The sequence below is a fragment of the Felis catus genome, chromosome C2 (assembly GCF_018350175.1).
Source record: "Felis catus isolate Fca126 chromosome C2, F.catus_Fca126_mat1.0, whole genome shotgun sequence".
Lineage (NCBI taxonomy): Eukaryota > Metazoa > Chordata > Mammalia > Carnivora > Felidae > Felis > Felis catus.
Genome location: NC_058376.1, coordinates 98,832,240 through 98,852,660, shown reverse-complemented (window position 1 = coordinate 98,852,660; position 20,421 = coordinate 98,832,240). Strand labels below are relative to the sequence as shown.

Below are 20,421 nucleotides of genomic sequence, written 5' to 3'. Positions count from 1 at the left end.
TGGACAGAATTCCTTCTCTGAACCATGCTGTGTATGTAGTGTGAATAAGAAATAGATATTTGTAGTGTATGTTTCGTCATTCAGATTTTGAGATTTTTGTTATTTCAGCATAATTTATCTCATCCTGGTACTGATTCCGAATGTGGAGAGAAAATTAAAGAGATTGGTAGTATAATATTCCATAGTGGAATCTGCATGGATTAAAGACATAAATGTTAAAGATAAAATGAAAAAATATATATAAAACAATATATTGTTCTAGAGAAAATAATTTCTCTTTTTAAAATGTGTTTATTTTGAGAGAGAGACAACATGAGAGGGAGAGGGAGAGGGAGAGGGCTTGACAACCAGAGGAGCTTAACTTCTTGAGTTCTTACAATCAGTGGTGCTAAATATCTGGAATTTAAAAAATCAGGGATGATTAAAAAAAAAAAAAAGGACTCCATGCCCTTAAAGAGATGACATAACAAAGAGCCCTCCTAAGATAAGGCATTCAGGCAGTAATTTGAAAACCACCTAGAATATAAACAAAGGAAATCCATTTACTAATCTCAGAAAGTGTGCGGGAAGAGCAGTGATCTTTAAGAGACTTATCCAGGAACAAAAGAGATGGCAGGCATGATATCTCCCCTGCCCCAGCCTAAATACAGGGATACCTGTGGAAAACAGAAGATCATGAACATTCTCCATCTAACCTGCTAACAGTGCATCCAATCTGGATACTCACCTGTGTACCTACCCCCTCTAACAGTTCTACGCCCTCAGCAGTTCTCTAAAACAGCTCCAATTCCCCTCTAATAGCAGTTCTGTCTCTGCATTCTCCTGTGGCCAACCCTTGGTGGTTCTCCAAAGCTACTCCAGGTCCCCTCCTACAGCAAACCTGTGCCAACTTTGCTAATACCACTCACCCTTCCCCTGTATTATCTTGCAGTCTGCTCCTTCCAACACAGACTTGGCGGGAGTCCATACAAAGCATGGCAGTATGCAAACAGCGCTGACAGTGGCTGGCACCTCTCCAAAGTGACTCTTGTCCTGAAAGGATAATGACACACACCAGTCTGACTGCAGCCCCAGCACTGCACTGGGGAAAGACATCTTGTCTGACTGAAGTCACTGCCCAACAGAAAAATCTTAGAGGACCTCATAGGGAGAGTGCCCTGCAGTTGGGTGTGACTGCAGCTCTGGCAAACACCTGGTCTGACCAAACTCAAGCCCAAGTCAGCCCCAGACTGGCACATTGACACAGGGACCAAACCCTTCACAAAACTGGCAAAGAGAGCCATTGCAAATGACTGAAATGAAGGCAAAAACAACTCTGCTGCAAGAGTAGGGTGCACATACAAACATAAGAGAAATCCCTGTAGCTCCAGGTTCTGATGAACAGGAATACTGCATTTCAGGATACCACAGGACCTCTTCAAAAGGCCACTACTTGCCAGAGCAAGTACTTACATAAGTGTACATATGAGGAGACAGAGGATATGCCCCAAATTAAAGAAAAGGACAAAATCATAGCAAGAGAACTAAATGCAACCAAGATAAGCAACATGCCTGTTGAAGAACTTCAGGCAATGGTCATAAAGATACTGGAATTGAGAAAAGAGTGGAAGACCTCCGTGAGATCCTCAACAAAGAGAAAACATAAAGAATGAATGAGAAAAGAAGAATTCAATAACTGAAAATAAAAATATACTAGTCCCTTTAGACTAAATAGATTAGAGGAAGCAAAAGAACTATAGATATGCAGAAGGAGAAGAGAGAGAAGAGGTGGCAGAAAATGCATCTGAAGAAATAATAGCTAGAAACTTCCCAAATCTGGGGAAAACAAAAACAAAAACAAACAAACAAATAAAAACAGAAGTCTGGATCAAGGCGGCACAGAAAAGCACCACACTCCACCCTGCCAAATCAACCTAAAGAGGTCCACACCAAGACACACACTAACTAAAATGACAAAACGAATTATAGAGAATTATAAAAGCAGCCAGAAAAAAAAAAATTACACACAAGGGAAATTCCGTAAGGCTATCAGCTACTTTTCAGCAGAAACTCTGCAAGCCAGAAGGGAGTGACATTATGTATTCAAGATGATTAGAGGGGAAAAAAATCTGTAATCAAGAATACTCTATCCAGAAAAGCAATCATTCAGAATAGAAGGAAAGATAAAGAGTTTCCTAGACAAAGATTAAAGGCATCATCACTAGTAGACCAGACTTAGAAGAAATGTTAAAGTGGATTCTTTGCATGGAAAGGGAAGACCATAAGAAGTAAGAAAAGTAGGAAGCACAAAAGCAGTAAAATTAAAAATATCTATAAAAATCAGTCAAGGGATACACAAAATAAAAGATTGTAAAGTCTGACCCCATATACCTAAGACATAATGGGGGGGGGAAGTAAAATGTAGTGTTTTTAGAACAGGGTTTGAATTTAAGTGACCATCAACTTAACACAGACTGCTAAATGCTTAAAATGTTATGTACAAACATAATGTAACCACAGATCACAAACCACTAATAAATATGCAAAAAAGTAAAGATAAAGGAATCTAAGTCTATCACTAAAGAAATCCAGCAAACCCTGAGAGAAAAGAGTAAGATAGGAAAAGAGAACTACAAAAACAACCACAAAACAATAAGTACATACCTATCAATAATTATTTTGAAATCAAATGGACTAATGCTCCAATCAAAATATATAGGGTAGTGAAATGGATAAAAATGCAGACCCATCTGTATTCTGCCTACAAGAGACTTATCTCAGATCTAACGACACAAGCAGAATAAAAATAAAGTGATGGAAAAGCATTTATCACACAAATGAAGAAAAAAAAAAAAAAGCCGGGCAGGGTAATTACATTGGAGAAAAAATAGATTTTAAAACAAAAACTGTAACAAAAAATAAAGGACACTACATAATCATAAAAGGAATAGTCTAAGAAAATATGATATTTGTAAATATTTATGCACCCAACATGAAACACCCAAATGCATACAGCAGCTATTAACAAACATAAGCAAAGTAATCAATAGTAATGAAATAATAGTAGGGGACTTTGACACCCCACTTAAATTATTGGATAGATCATCTAAACAGAAAATCAACAACAACAAAAAAAAACCCAGTGCCTTTGAACAACACATTGGAACAGATGGATTCGACACATATATTCAGAACATTCAATGCCAAAATAGTGGAATACACATTGTCTTCAAGTTCACATGAAATACATTCCAGAATAGATCACATGTTAGGCAACAAAAAAAGCCTCAACAAATTAAAAAAGATTGAAGTCATATGATACATGCTTCCTTTCCAACCACAATGCTATAAAACTAGAAATCAACCACCAGAAAAAAATCTGGAAAGAACACAAATATAGAGAGGTTAAATAACATACTAGTAAACAATGAACGAGTCAAACAAGAAATCAAGGGAGAATTAAAAAAAAATACACACAAATGAAAATGAAAACACAATGGTACAAAATCATTGGGATTCAACAAAAGTTGTTCTAAGAGGGAAGTTTACAGCAACATAGACCTATCTCAAAAAGCAAGAAGATGTCAAATAAACAATCTAACTTACATTTACAGGAACTAGAGAGGTGCTTGGGTGGCTCAGTTGGTTAAGCATCTGGCTTTGGCTCAGGTCATAATCTTGCGGTGTGTGGGTTCAAGCCCCATGTCAGGCTTTTTGCTGACAGTTCAGAGCCTGGAGCTTGCTTCGGATTCTGTGTCGCCCTCTTTCTCTGCCCCTCCCCCCCTCTCAAAAAATGAATAAACATTGGAAAAAGAAATTTTGAAGGAACTAAAAAAAGAACAGAACCCAAAAGTAGTAAAAGGAAGGAAATAATACAGACTAGATCAGAAATAAACAGAAACTAAAAAGAAAAATAAAATAGAATGGGTCAATGAAAGCAGGAGCTGGCTCTTTGAAAATATCAACAAAATTAATAATCCTTGGTCAGACTAATAAAAAACGAGAGGGTATGCAAACAACAAAATGCAAAAGAAAGAGGAGAATTAAAAACAATGCAACAGAAATACAAAGAACTATAAGAGAATATTATGAAGAATTGTATGCTAACAAACTGGACAACCAGAAGAAAGGATAAATTCCTAGAAACATATTCCCTCCTAAAACATAATTAAGAAGAAACAGAAACTTTGGACAGATGGACCTCCAGCAATAAAACTGCATCAGTAATCAAAACACTCCCAACAACCAAAACTCCAGGACCAGATGGCTTCACAGGTGAATTCTACCAAACGTTTAATACCTATTCTTCTCAAACTATTCCAAAAAAAATAAAAGAGCAAGGAAAGCTTCCAAATTCCCTCTATGAAGCCTGAATTACCATGATACCAAAGTCAGGTCATGATCTCACTGTTCATGGGATCAAGCTCCACATCAGGCTCTGTGCTGACAGTGCAGAGACTGCTTGAGATTCTCTCTCTTTCTCTCTCTGCCCCTCCCCTGCTCTCTCCTTCTCTCTCAAAAATAAATAAATAAACTTAAAAAAAAAGATAGTTCAAAAAGTTTTATTTTCCACAATTTACCAATTAGGTCATGCCATGAAACCAATCATATTGATAATGCAATTTTGAATATGTTTCTAATCACTCTGTTTTATGCTTAATGTTTATTGTTAGTTTTAGTCATACAACCTTTAAATGGGGTTATATTTTGTCCCCATTTTACAGATGGGTGAAGTGGGATGAAGACCTTGTCTCACTCATTGTTATGGAGATGATTTCAGTAAATTAAAATTTGAATCCTGGACGTTTAAAAATACCATCTTGTGGCAAAGACAATCTCTTCAACAAATGGTGCTGGGAAAACTAGACAGCTACATGCAAAAGCAAAAACTAGACCACTTTATACCATACACAAAAATAAACTCAAAATGGATTAAAGACCTAAATGTGAGCCTTCAAAATAATAAAAACCTAGAAGAGAAGAAAGGTGATCATTTCTTTGACACTGGCCATAGAAACATTTTTTCTAGCTATGTCTCCTCTGGCAAGGGAAGCAAAAACAAAAGTAAACTATTGGGACTATACTAAAATAAAAAGCTTTTGCACAGTGAAGCAAACTATTCACAAAACACAAAAGGAACACACTAAATGGGAGAAGATATTTGTAAATGATATATCTGATAAGGGGTTAGTATCCAAAATATATAAAGAGCATATAACTTAACACACAAAAAAAACAAACAATCCAATTAAAAACAGGCAGAGTATATGAAAAGACATTTTCCAAGGAAGACATACAGATGGTCAACAGACTCATGAAAATATACCCAATGTCTCTAATCATTAGGAAAATACAACAAATCAAAGCCACAATGAGATATTATCTCATGCCTGTTAAATGGTTAAAGTAAAAAACAAAACAAAACAAAAACAAGAAATAAAGGAAAAATTGTGCACTGTTAGCTGGAATGCAAACTGGCACAACCACTATGGAAAACAGTATAAAGGTGTCTCAAAAAATAAAAGAATTACCATACGACTTGTTAATTCCACTACTGGCTATTTACCCAAAGAAAATCAAAACACTAATTTGAAAAGATATATGCTCCTCCATGTTTATTGCAGCATTATTTACAATAGCCAATGCGTGGAAACAACTCAAGAGTCCACTGATAGATTAATAAAGAGTGGTATACACAAACATACATACACACACACACAAAATGAAATATGATTGAGTCATAAAAAAGAATGAGATCTTGCAATTTGCAACAACATGGACCTAGAGGTTATAATGCTAAGTAAAATAAGTCATCAAGAAAAGACAAATACCATATTATCTCACTCATATGTGGAATTAAAAAAAAAACAAAACAAATGAAGCAAAAAAAAGAGGAAACTAAAAAATAACTTAAAAATGGAGAACTGATGGCTGTCAGAGGTGAGGTGGGTGAGGGGAATGGGTGAAATAAAGGATATTAAGAGTATCCTTATCTTAAAAATAAAGTATTCGTATCTTGACGAGCACTGAGAAACATAGAATTGTTGAATCATATTGCACACCTGAAACTAATATAACACTGTATGTTGATTATCCTTGAATTTAAAAAAAATTCTAATAAATTAAAATTAAAACATAAAAAGACCACTTTGTAATGTAACATAAACCAACATACATCATAAGCCAATCTGGAAACAAGTTTGGTAATTCACTACCATGAGAAATTAAAACATGTTTAAGAGACTTGTATGTTCACATACAGAGAAACTATGTATAATAACTAAATGTCATCCGTAGGAAAATGGAAAAACAAGTTATGGTATACCTCTACAAATGAACCTATACAATCTATACAATGGAATACTACTCATCAGTAATAGCAACAAACTATTGCTATATACAACATGAAAAAATTTCAAAATCCTTTTCTAGAATAAAAGAGGACATAAAGAAAAGATTGCATATGTTATTATATTTTTATAAAATTTTGGAATATGTCATCAATTCAATGGTGGCACAAATCTGATCAGTTTTGGCTTGAGAATGGGATAGTGAAGGGTGTGTATTAATAGGGCCACAAGAATCTGTAGGATTTGATAGAAATATTTAGTACCTTGAATATGATGATGGCTTAAAATGTTATATCAAAAATGCAGAATTTAAATATATGCCATTTATTGTACATAAACTAAACCTCATTAAAGCTTTAAAAGCATTAAAGGACTTAGGTAAACCTGAAATCTGACATCTGTGACCTACATTACAAGCCTGAAGTTTTCTATTTTCTTGAAACTTTTCACTTAGCAAAACAAGAGGCAACGGAGGACACCATGCATCTCATTGAGAATCTCACTGTTATTGTGATGAAATAACTAGGTCTTTGACCCAAAAGACTCAATTTAAGTGTTTAATTACAAGTGCTGTGTTTTCCCAACAAAAGGACTGCACAAATCCACTGGCAATTTATCTTGCTGCAGCACCACATATGATACGAAAACGGCTCACAGTAAAGATCAGTAATGTTCTCTGCAATGTGGCTAAGAGCCTAGGCTGCTTATGCAAGGTATTATGTAACCTGAGAATAGATGAATATAGACACTGAATAAGTGTCATCTTATTCAAGGAAAAGCAGAGTGAAAACAATGTCTGTAACCAAATGCAAATGGCATGCCTAGAATGAGAAATGAGAATTAGGTCTAAGTGGTAAAAAGAAAAGGGTTACTTCAATGGAGTTAGCAGCAAAGAATAATCGCAAAATAAGTAAAGGGCATCTAAACCATGACTGCATGTGGACCTGGCAAAAACAAAAACAAAATAGAATCTGATTGATGAAAAAAATATGTGAGAAAATCGTAGGTTAGTTGTAGAATGAACATTTTACTTTAGAATGATATTTTAACTAAACCTTGGTACACGTGTTAAGATATACAGGATGCACCATTTCAGGAATTATACTCATCTTCAGGTGAGTATAGATCTGAAGGCAAACCACATTATAGTATGTTCTGGAAGTAGATGTAGCCAATCACTATACATCTGACCCTTGAACAACGCAAGCATTAGGAACAGTGACCCCTCTTATGGTGGAAAATCTGCATATAACTTTTGACTCCCCCCAAATTTACAAATAACCTACTGTTCACCAGAGTCTTATTGATAACTTAAATAGTCAATTAACACACATGTTGTATGTTATATGTATTACATGCTGTATTCTTACAATAAACTAAGCTAGAGAAAAGAAAATGTTATTAAGAAAATTACAAGAAAAAAATCATGAGGAGGAGAAACTACATTTACAGTAGTGTATGTACATTTCTTGAAAAAAAAAAACACATATAAATTGAACCAGAAAGTTTAAATACGTGTTAAGACTCAACAGTAGTTTAAGTGAGAAAGAAAATAACAGGTTAAAGATTGCAAAGATAAGAAGTATATCATAAAAGTCTCTCAGTCCATTTTTTTGAAGTTTGAGATCTATTTTGTACATGACAGAGGTCATTAAATATTTTTAAACAGGAAAATAACTCAATTATGACTTTAATACAAGTATATAGTTTGCAGTTGCGAAGGGACATTTGATGGGGCACTCCAGACTGTGTGATTTTATATTATAATGCTAGATATTGCAACATTAGATAACAATATCCAAGATACTATGAGACCAAAAACTGCAGAGGTGGAGACAGTCATATTAAGTTCAACATACAGAATCTAATGACAGCTCTGAAAAAGGGATAAAATGTTTTAAGTAGTCTAAACCGTTTCCATAATTCTGGCTTTAGCCACTTGTTAGTTACTATAGGAAATAGTAAGAAAGAGCATGTTTCACATTTGGCTTGCTTGGTTTACATATCTATGGGAGCACTAGGAGAAAATGTATATTTAGTTATATATTTTTCTGGAACCCAGGGTAGTTACCTGGACTACAGATACAGATTTAGAAGCCTTCAGAGTACGACTAACCAATCAGGAAATGGATGAAACAATCAAGGGAGGAGTGTCAGATTGCAGGGGAAGGAAAGAAAACAGACGTATGGATTGAGAAGAAATGTTCATAAGTGAGCAAAATGGCTTTGTAGAAGCAAAATAGTAAAAAATTTCAAGAAAAGGTTATGAATAGTTTCAAATGTTCAAAGAACAAATGAAAAAAACTGAACTAAATCGCTAGAATAGACAATTTTCAGTGGCGAAAGATGCCAGATTAAAGTAGGCTGGATACTAATTAGAAAGTATGTGACCAAGATATTTAGTTTGCCTTAATCCTGTTTGATGCTGAGATACAAAGAAGAAAAGAGGGGAGGGGGAAATAAATCATAGTAAGAAACTGGTCCAGAGGACAGACCAGAAATTTTACTTATCTGGTAGCTTAATTTTAAGTTCATAAACATCCAATATTTATTCAGCACTAGGTATTTATCTTCACTAAGTACACAAATCAAATGACCACATTTTTCATTCTATTTAGTAGGAACCGCTTGAATGGAATCGGAGTCAGTTTATCTGGTTTCAGGATCAGTTCTCCACTCAGGGAGGTAGTGAAGGATGACAAAACAACAATAAACACAAGAACTGAATTGGAAATAAGCAAGTAGGTTAAAAACAAGTCCCATAAAATAGGTTTCATAAAAAGTGGGAAAGATAACCATATACAAAGCCCCTAATATTTGGTAAGAATTTATTATATGATTCACATGGATTTACTGTTTTTATATTTCAATATTTTTTTTTACATTTTACATAGCTTTCCTTATATACTATTTCATTTGATCCTAATGACAACTAAGTAGTTAGAATATCATTTTGTTGGGGCGCCTGGGTGGCGCAGTCGGTTAAGCGTCCGACTTCAGCCAGGTCATGATCTCGCGGTCTGGGAGTTCGAGCCCCGCGTCAGGCTCTGGGCTGATGGCTCAGAGCCTGGAGCCTGTTTCCAGTTCTGTGTCTCCCTCTCTCTATGCCCCTCCCCCGTTCATGCTCTGTCTCTCTCTGTCCCAAAAATAAATAAACGTTGAAACAAAAATTAAAAAAAAAAAAGAATATCACTTTGTTTTGCTTTATTTTGTTTTAGGTGAAGAAATTAAGGTTTCAGAGACTCCAGGGAGTTGATTAAGATTATTATTCTAGAGTTCAATGTTTGAAGATTATATAAGAACAATAAGGCTATAGACATTACTAATATAGACTCCTAATTAATTCAAGTTTAAGGAGAAGAGTAAGCAAAAGATAGATTAGTATTCAGCTTCTCATGAATTTCCCAGTACATATTCCTATTAGCTTAATGATTCTTTAAAAATTGGGCATTTAAAGCAGGAAACACAAAAGATATGCAGGAAAGAAGACTATGAAGGAGTTATATATGGAGGTGGGCATGGATGATGAATCATGTTCACCATGGATGAAGGTGCTTGCTGAGTCTTTGAAATATTCTGTGCAATTAGTTTATTAGAGGCATTTGCACATCATTCTTTGCCTTGCTCTTGTGTCTGTATTCCTGCTTGTGCCCTCCCAGTTATGATTTAACATTAAACATATTCTGATATATATTTAGTCTTAGAAAAAAAAGTGAATTTAAGTTTAGAATCATTCTTTCAGTATACCCCACTTTTCTTCAGATGTATTCTAGCCTTTTAATTTAGGATGATGTAGTTGAAAGAGGACTGGAATTATATTTAGATTTTCCCTTTCCAGATGCCACTTGTACCTCTTGTTGCATAAGCTTGCGCAAGACGCTTGAATTATTTTTATTTGTAATTTTGAGCTTGATTATTTTTATCCATAATTTGAGAATACAATAGCTATCCTGATTACTTCACTGGTTTATGCTAAAATTCAGATGAGATAACAGATGTATCATTAATAGAATATATATTAGGAGCAACATGGTGTAATGGTTAAAGAGTGCAGACTGAAGAACCACCTCTGATTTTGCCACCTTCCAGCTATGTACCGTTAGCAGGTAACTTAGTCTCTTTGTGCCTTAGTTTAGTTATCTGCAAAATAAGTCCGACAATACTAGTTTGATCTTATGGGTAAGAGGAAATACTCTACCTAACGCTCTTTGAACTGTGCCTAACATACAGTGAGAATTATCCAAATGGTTCATGACGATCGTAATGATGTGCCAGACACTGATAGTGCTGAAGATCTCACAATCATTTATTTCAGTAAGTAACTTGGAGAGATATAAAAGCTCAAAATTGCAATGCTGAAATTCTGTTAATGAAACCCATGGTATTTCTGAAATTTAATTTATAAAGTCTACAAGTCAACTTAAGCTTCCTGTAGTGACTTGCAGGCTAAATCAAAATGGAAGCAGATAGAGCCACTTTTAGTTGCTTTCTTGTAACAGAATCCCCCCATATCCACACTCTAAATCCCTAGAAGGCAATGAGATGTACTGAGGAGGTCCAGGATCTGCCTCAAGCAATATTATATTGAGATATCATCTGTAAACAAACTCACTGAATAACCTGTTTCTTGGGTCTATACAGGCTGAAATTTAATGCTTTAGTGATTCTTTTATGTGTAATTCTACAACTGAAAGTGCAAACTTTGGGACTTTAAGGATATGACCAAATGTAGTAACAGTAGGTGTGAATTAATAATTCAACATTTGAAGTGCTGATCATTAGCATATATATTTTCAAAAGATCATCCTACAAAAAATTTAAAAAGTTGTTCACTTAGCCTAATTGTCTCCTACTATTGAGAACTCTAATTTATTCATTATGAGTGGGTTGACTGGTATGCTAGGAGAGTCCCACATTTTTCCTCTTGTTCTGACACATTTATTTTCACTGTCCATTTCATTCTCAAAATTGTTTCAGTTCACATGTAAAATATGCAGCCACCTAATTTACAATTTTAATGTAACTTTTAAAGAAATCCAAATCAAATCAAAGCAACTACCTATGTCTTGATATGGTGCATTTTTAGACCTAAAAATTGAATTCAACAAAACTGGATCAAATAGAGGGCAGTTTAATCACAAAATAAAAATGAATGGAATTTTGAGGATATGGAAGTTATATGATGCACTTGCAACAGTGCCTAGATATAGTAAGCATTATTTAAATGTTTAATGAGGAAGGGGAGGAGGGGGAATAGAAAGAAACTAGGATACAATGGTTAAGGATTCACAATTTCAATAGGTAAAATGTAGGTGTAAACTGAAGATACATGAATAAGGAGAATACTAATAGTTCTAATTACATATTTCACATAGCAATCATGATTCATCAAGACCCTACGTCTCATAGTAGTACATTTTTCTTGAAGTCAGACACTTTCATTTGAATCCTGGATCATACTTCAGACCTTAAGTTTTTATTTCTTACTTCCCTATCTTGGGAAAATTAACTAACCTTTTGAGACCTCAATTTGATTATCTTTAAACATAGAAAATAACAAAACTCTTAGGAGTGTTATGAAGATGAAATGGCATAAAAGAGACAGATATACAAGTATTCATAATTATTAGCTATTGTGATTACCAATTCTATGAAGATATCATTACTTTGAAATTTTCTAGTTTCATTGCAAACATTATTTATAATATAGGATAGCAAAAGGAAGTACCATCTAAAATTGCGTTCAATCAAAATTAGCATATATTTCTTTTTTTAATTTTTTTTAACGTTTATTTATTTTTGAGACAGAGAGAGACAGAGCATGAACACGGGAGGGGCAGAGAGAGAGGGAGACACAGAATCCGAAACAGGCTCCAGGCTCTGAGCCATCAGCCCAGAGCCCAACGCGGGGCTTGAACTCACAGACTGCGAGATCATGACCTAAGCCGAAGTCGGACGCTTAACCGACCAAGCCACCCAGGTGCCCCTTTTTAAAATTTTTTTAATGTTTATTTACTTTTGAGACAGAGAGAGACAGAGCTTGAGGGAGGGATGGACACAGAGAGAGAGAGGAGACACAATCCTAACAGGCTCCAGGCCCCCCCGAGCTGTCAGCACAGAGCCCAACGATGGGCTCAAACTCGTGAACCGTGAGATGATGACCTGAGCCGAAGTCGGCCGCTTAACTGACTGAGCCACCCAGGTGCCCCAGCATATATTTCTTTTTTAAATAATTATTCTTGAAGAAGTTAGTAACAGGTTTCATAATTCCAAAATTAAAATTTTGGGATTATCTGTACCCACAAATTCCAAGAGGCAAGTAAATTCTCAAGGACCATTATTTTTTTTTTAATTTTTCTAGATTTATTTTTGAAAGAGACAGAGAGAGCGAGCATGAGTGGGGGAGGGGCAGAGAGAGAGAGGGAGACAGAATCCAAAGCAGGATCCAGGCCCTAAGCTGTCAGCACAGAGCCCAATGTGGGGCTGGGACCCACCAGCCAGGAGATCCTGACTTGAGCTGAAGTCGGATGCTTAACTGAGAGAGTTACCCAGGCGCCCCTCAAGGACCATTACTGAATGTTTATAATATATTTTAAAAAAGAAAGGAATAGAAGTAAAACAACATTTAGCAAACAGTATTCCAAAAAAAGAGAAATCATGTGTGGATTATGATATTATTAAAAAGCAAAATGAAAAAAGTTAACTGCATTTCTGCTTGGATATGTGAAACTCCCGAGTTATTAAAAATTATAGAAACTAGGGGCACCTGGGTGGCTCAGTCAGTTGAGTGTCCAACTTCAGCTCAGGTCATGATCTCACAAGTTCATGAGCTACAGCCCCCATTGGGCTCTTGGCTGTCAGTGCAAGCCCACTTCAGATCTGTCTCTCTCTCTCTCTGCTCCTATCCCTCCCCTGCTTGCTCTCTCCCCCCTCTCTCTCTCAAAAATAATTAAAACAACTTTACAGAATACTCCATTTTTGTCAAAAAACCATCACAACACTCTCAAAGCTATATAGTATTCCAGTGACATATAGTCTCACAGTTCACAAATTTATTTCCTTAAACATTTCCTTGCACCCTCACAAGAACCCTGTGATTTAGGCAACATTAAGTCTCTCAATCTCTGGAGCAACATTCTATCTATAGTCCTACATCTTCTCTAGGTAGATGATCTGATAATAGTATCACTCCAACATCAGAAAAATAAACACATGGGGCTACTTTGTGTTGAACCTAAAGAATGGCTTAATTGTAATACTGTGGGTCAAAGACTGACTTATTCCTTTGCCCATAGAAAGCAGTGTTGGCTCTGCCACATATTTATAGACTAGAACTTAGTTTCAGCATCTGCAAAATGTGAATACAAATAATTACTTCAAGATTGTTGTAAAAATTCAATCACATGCTTAAAAGTTTGCACATCATAATCTGCAGATAATGAATGCTTCTCCCGCTACTGTGTTGTTTGTCTTCCAAAAAACACTAAGATTTCAGTTGTACATTAAGAATGGCTTCATTATCAGGAAGTTGAAATTTATATTCTACCAAAGGCTATCAGAAGAGGTTATTGCGTTTTTATGGCAGATAAAATTCAAATGATAACTACCTTCAGTATTACTAACACTAGCAGTAGTTGGTAGTATAGTATTGTCAGCAAAGATGATAACAATTATAATAATAGTCATGACTAAATTTTATATAGTGCTTTTTCGTGTCTGATACTAATCATTTTTATTTTCATAATAACCTTATTTTAAAGATGAAGAAGCTAATGAATACGACTTTCTCCAAATCACATTTCTGATTACTAGTGGAACCAGGATTTGAATCCAGAAATTTTCACCTCTAGGGCTCATGCTTTTTATAATTATTTTATAGATTATTTATAATTTATAGAAGCTCTGTGATACAGTTATTATGGTATTGTGGGAAAAATGCCTATTGTATTCTTGCTTGACTAAACAGATGAAATCACTTGACTGTTTAAACATTTTTTCAGACAGGCACAATGTGGAGTAAACACGTATGTTAAATAACATATATCATCATCCCTTTTTCGTTGTTGTTAATTTGTTTCCCATGTCCACTGTAGTAAAATGTAAGGATTTCTTGACAAAATGTTAAAATTGACAAATAATTTGTAATGGATCATAATGTGCTTCCTGAGTGCCTTAATTGTGTAATGAACATTTGCTGCTTTTGATATTCTACTTTACCATTTGATAAACAAGTCACTAGATATAAATCATTTAATAACTGTGAGGAATCTGCTTTTCCAGATTCTATAACATAAATTTCCTATGTATTTTAGGGCAAGGGGAGTTAATTTTTCTTTTTCTTTCCTTTTTTGTTTAAAAATTTTTTTATTTAAATTCCAGTTAGTATACAATGTAATATTAGTTTCAGGTGTATAATATAGTGATTCGACACTTCCATACAACACCCAGTGCTCATCGCGACAGGTGCGTTCCCTAATCCCATCACCTGTTTCACCCATACCACCCACCTCCCCTGTGGTAACCATTAATGTGCTCTCTGTAGTTAAGAGTTTCCCAATTTGTCTCTTATACACTGGAATATTACTCAGCCATCAATATGCCATTTGCAACAATGTGGAAATATTGCCATTTGCAACAATGTGGAAGGAACTGGAAGGTATTATGCTAAGTGAAATGAGTTAATTTTCCTTAAAGATATTAATAAGTTATGCAACTATAAAGAAATATTCAACTGATCTTAAGGCTTATCTCTCCCTAGTCATTCTTTTTTTTTAATGTTTATTTATTTATTTTTGAGAGAGAAAGAGCACAAGCGGGGAAGGAGCAGAGAGAGAGAGGGAGACACGGAAGCCAAAGCAGGCTCCAGCTCCAAGCTCTGAGCTGTCAGCACAGAGCCCAACTGAACTTTAACTCATGAACTGTGAGATTATGACCTGAGGTCAGATGCTTAACTGACTGAGCCACCTGGGCACCCCTATCCCTAGTCATTCTTGCAATGATGGTTCTAGCTTGCAGCAGAAGGTAATAAGATCTTTTGAATTATTAAAACATACATTCATTTACTCTTACCATTGATGAAAACTTCAAAGGTATGTCTTACTACAACAACAATTGTGAGGAAAAATAAGTATTTTTTGATATGCGCTTTGTATTTTTATACGGTAATAAATGTAGCATTAACATCAACAATATAGCATTATAAATATTGGAATTGTTGTTTATTTGGATCTTGGCAATATTCCATATTTTTATGAGAAATACACGTTTTTTGAGAAAAATAACATGAAGCAAAACAACATTAAAAAGCATTCTAACTATGTGGCTATTATCCCAAAATACATGAGATAAAATAATCAATTTTAGTGATTTTTTTTCTTTTCCCTAATTGTTCAGTATTTTCTAAAATATATTAATTTTATATGTTGAATATCAACATTTATGTCTCTCTAGAAATATATTTTAAGTTATAAAATTAGAATATGAATTTTAAGTTAATTTTCATTTTACTTAATTTTGTAATACCTTTCCATAAAGGTAATTATTCCTAAAAATGAAATTGATATTTCTATTTTTCCCCAAATATGAGTGCCATAATTGCCCCCTAGATATTTTAACTAATTTTCACACCCAACTGCAGTTTTTAAGGTGTCTCTTTCTTTACCCTTGCTAACAGTGTGCTTTATCATCAATATAATAACTTCAGTTTTGAAAAAAAATACGATGTATACACCTCACTTCATAATCCTTTCTGAATCATCATACAAAGTATAAATTATAGCATAATGGTGATTACATTTTAGGGAAAAAACATTTTAATGCATATTTATAAAGTATACTGCCTCCATTAATAACAAATATTGTAATTAATTTTAATACTAAGGGTATTATAAACAAAACATGTAAGTATATGTGTACATATGCATTTGCACATATGTATAGAATATACAAACTATAATGTTTATTGCTGCTTGCATTTGAGGTGAACTCTTCTTGAATTTCATTCAAGTTATATACAGATTTTTGTATGGATTTCTTTTTACTGGGATTTAACTTTGGTAAACTATTGGACAACTCAAATAACTTGTTAAAGCGGAAATCTTGCTTTTTGTTGTGAAAATGGCCTTTATCAAATACCATTATTTTATCAACAAGACAATTCTGTTACATCAAATAGGAGTTCCTCCTCTTCATGTGGTATTGCTGACGATCAGAAAGATAGGGGTCTCATCTTAGTTCACACCTAACATGCACTGGAACTTTCACTGGATTATAAAACCCAAAATTTCATTTGCCCTGTTCCACCACAGTGAGAATAGAGCCATTGTTTTCTTCACCATTGTATTCTAGGTCACTAGAAAAGTAAACTCTGAAGCTTTTATATATGTAGATATATAGATATATAATACATCTATATCTATAGTATATGATCTATAGAGAGTATATACTATATACCTAAGTAGATCTGTACCCCATCACCTTTTTCATTTATTAACTAGAACATTTCTATAAAACTTCATCTAATTTGCTATATACCTTAGATCTTTATACATACACACATACACATTTCTTTTCACTTTTGCCTTTTTAAATATTGTTCTTGCCTTTTTTTTCACTTTTATTGTCTAAATCCCCTTTAGGCTTTTGACTGTATCTATTCTTTGTTGGAGACCTTGCAATTTAGTCTTCATCTCAGAGACTATTGTCTTTTATTTAATTTCTTCAGTCAGCTCTTATTTTATATGCTTTCATGTGTCCATTTGTAGCCAGACTCTTTGTATTTCTGAGTTTTAGTGCTATTTTGATTCCGAAAATGCTTGTTGAATTACATTTAATTCGTATCAGAATGGTGTTACAGTTTTTGTTTTTTAATTTAGAGAACTCTTTGGTTAAGAAATGGAATGCTCATGTTTTCTTTTATTCTTACGGTAACTTTAATGGGTTCAGGGTTCACATTGTGCTGTTTTGATTAGTGTGTTGAATTTTCTGGGACTAACAGCACAAAGAGCCTATAAAGGTGAGGTTTGGTGACTTCCTTCACTTCTTAGCTCAATACCAAGCTATCCCGTTGCTACAGTGATGTCTCTAACAAATGGAAATTAACGGAATCTCTTCTGGTCCAACATTTTATATTTTTTGCTATTTTCTAATTCCAACAAGGCTTTAATTTTCAGGCACTTCTTTTTTTAAAAAAAATTTTTTAACATTTTTTATTATTTATTTTTGAGACAGAGAGAGACAGGGCATGAACAGGGGAGGGGCAGAGAGAGGGAGACACAGAATCTGAAATGGGCTCCAGGCTCTGAGCTGTCAGCACAGAGCCCAACAAGGGGCTCAAACTCACAGACTGCGAGGTCATGACCTGAGCCGAAGTCGGATGCTTAACCGACTGAGCCACCCAGGCGCCCCTCAGGCACTTCTTTGTATCTCTTCACCATCAGGCCTCCAAGGAGTCCCTTTATAAAGATTTTCCATTGTCTGCAGACTTGATGCCTGCATGACACCACCATCTTCGGTAGCACACATTTTGAAGTGCAACTAATGTTCTCTGTTAATGTTTTCTGTGCTTTCTTACCCTGGTTCTACTTCTTCTTTCATTCTTTTTTTTTAATTTAATGTTAATTTATTTTTGAGAGAGAGAGACAGGGCATTATCAGCGGAGGCGCAGAGAGAGAGGGAGACAGAGAATCCCAAGTGGACACCAGGCTCTGTGCTGTCAGTACAGACAGAGCCCGATGGGAGACTTGAACCCACTAACCATGAGATCATGACTCGAAATGAAGTCGGACGCTTAACCAACTAAGCCACCCAGGCCCCCTGTCCTGGTTCTACTTTTCTACTATAGAAAATGAATATTATTAGGCGTTATCTGTAGTCATTCCCAATAGGACCCAACAGCAGCCCCTTATGTTCATCACAACTGCCTGTGACTCTCCATTCAGGTACTGGCTCCATTTAAGTACAGGCATTAAACACAATCTGTGGTCTTAGGTAGTTATTTACCATTAGGTAAATTAAAATGTACGGCATTCTCTTTGTCCTAGTTATGCTGTTGGTATTAACTATGGATGATTTTATTATCTAACTTTACTGATCTGTAATTCTTTCCCTTGAAGGATGTGCAGAAATTCAAAATTTAAAAGTTCTCATTATCCTTGACGTACTTTGAAATTCTACATTAATATTTTGAATGGAACAAAGATACCATAGTTTAGAAAGAATTCTAAATCACAAACTCCTCCAGAGAAGGAAGACAATTATAATTTACAAAGCAAAGCTTTATTGCTAGAATAACTTTCACTCATTCAAAGGTCTTTGAATAGGAAGGGTATGAAAATAAGAATGTTCTAAGTGATATAGGCAATACTGCACTGAAGTGTAAGCATGGTGAAACTAAAGAAGACAAAGAACTGGGAATGTTTCATTTTCTCAAAAGGCAGAACTCATATGAATTAAAATGTCTCATTGCTTTAAAAAAAATTTAAAATGTACTACTGAAAAGAGATACTATTCAAGGATTAAAGAAATCATTAAAAATATTTAGAGTTAGGTTATAAGAGTCTTTATATAATTCCCCTAGCTAATAAAATTCACAAAGCTTTTCAGCAACGGGAAAAATTGACCCCAAAGTATTCCATATTTGCCAAAGTACTCTGTTAGACTAGAACCACTTAGCAGATAAGAAGATATATGAGCTACATGTCACAGAAGAGCCAAGCAATGTGCACGTGCTGGAGGGTTGGTGGATAGTGAGGTGGCTACGCCTTCAACACACTGGGAGAAAAGAAGATAAGCCCTAATAGAATTTCAGGAGTAACTTCAGCAGCTTCCAGCGTTCATAACAGACTTAGAATCCATGACAGCAAATCAGACTTTTATTTAGAGGCTAGTTTTGAGAAGATAGAGAACTGCCTGCCGAATCTGGAGGATTTATGTGGGCAGTGTGAATTACAATGATACATAAGTATAAGAAAAATAAAAGGAAGGAACTTTAAAGCTTCAGAGCTGAACTAGATGCAGAGCATACCAAGAAGGTCCTGGAATGCAGCAAACCTAGCAAAAGTTGTTTAAGAAGCTTTTTGAGGAAGACTTCCAACAGATCATGGAATAGTATCTTTCCACAGGTCACCTTCAGAAAGCTGAGAGGTAAGGCTAGTTGGGGAGAGAGTCCACTGGCATCCGAAACTCTTCCAGGGTGTGCAGAGATAGTGTTTTGTGATCCCATGCCCAGATTGGGGCATGGGATAAAGTCCTCGGAAGTCCCTTTCTATTATTAGTGGATGCATCATGCCATATTTGTCTTGTCATTGCTTTTCCTCTTCCTACAGTTCTAGGCTTTAGTTGAAAATAATTAGAATACATGGAAAATGTTGAAGCAAAAAAATAAAAAAGACAAAAGAGGCATTACTCATAATTCTACAGCACAGTATAATCCCTACTACTATTTTGGTGTGGTTCTTTCCAGTCTGTGTGTGTGAGACAGCATTTATCAGTGTAATTGGAATCAAACTATACATAGATCTGGACTTGTATCTAACTTTTCTTAATATTGTTTGGCAATCTTGCCTTCTAAGTAATACTATCATATCATTTTAATTTTTCTATGAACTTTTTATTTTTTCATTTTGTATTTTTTTCTATAATTTTGGATGGATTTCATCTGCTAATAAGTATGTTAGAATAACTGCATGTGTTCAATATTTATATTTAGATTATTCTTTATTTGGTATTTATGTTCCTAATTTTTGAAATATTTAAATATTTAGCTTTATTTAAATTAGTTTATAATTAATTTATTTTATGAATTCTGAATATTTGCAGTGTAACAGTTATTAATTTTGTATTCCAAAAAATATACAAAAACTTGTGTTATTATTTTTTTCCAACATTCAAATCAGTATTTCGGAGATATAAGTTTTAACTTTAAATATTACATATCAAGGAAAATTCAATTAATCCAATACAATTTAGAAAAGAAAAATTAGAATGCATGGTAAGTTTCAAACATAAAATAGAATAAATATAATGACATAAAACTCACAAAACATGTGAATATGTTAAATTACAAGATTCAAAGTAGAAAGTCCTATCTTTC

The 20,421-nt window shown here is 34.6% G+C and overlaps 1 pseudogene; it reads left to right on the top strand.

Annotated features, from left to right (window-relative positions):
* The first annotated feature begins 1,547 nt into the window (after window positions 1-1,547).
* Window positions 1,548-19,643, top strand: LOC101101076 (annotated as a pseudogene).
* The last annotated feature ends 778 nt before the right edge of the window (window positions 19,644-20,421 follow it).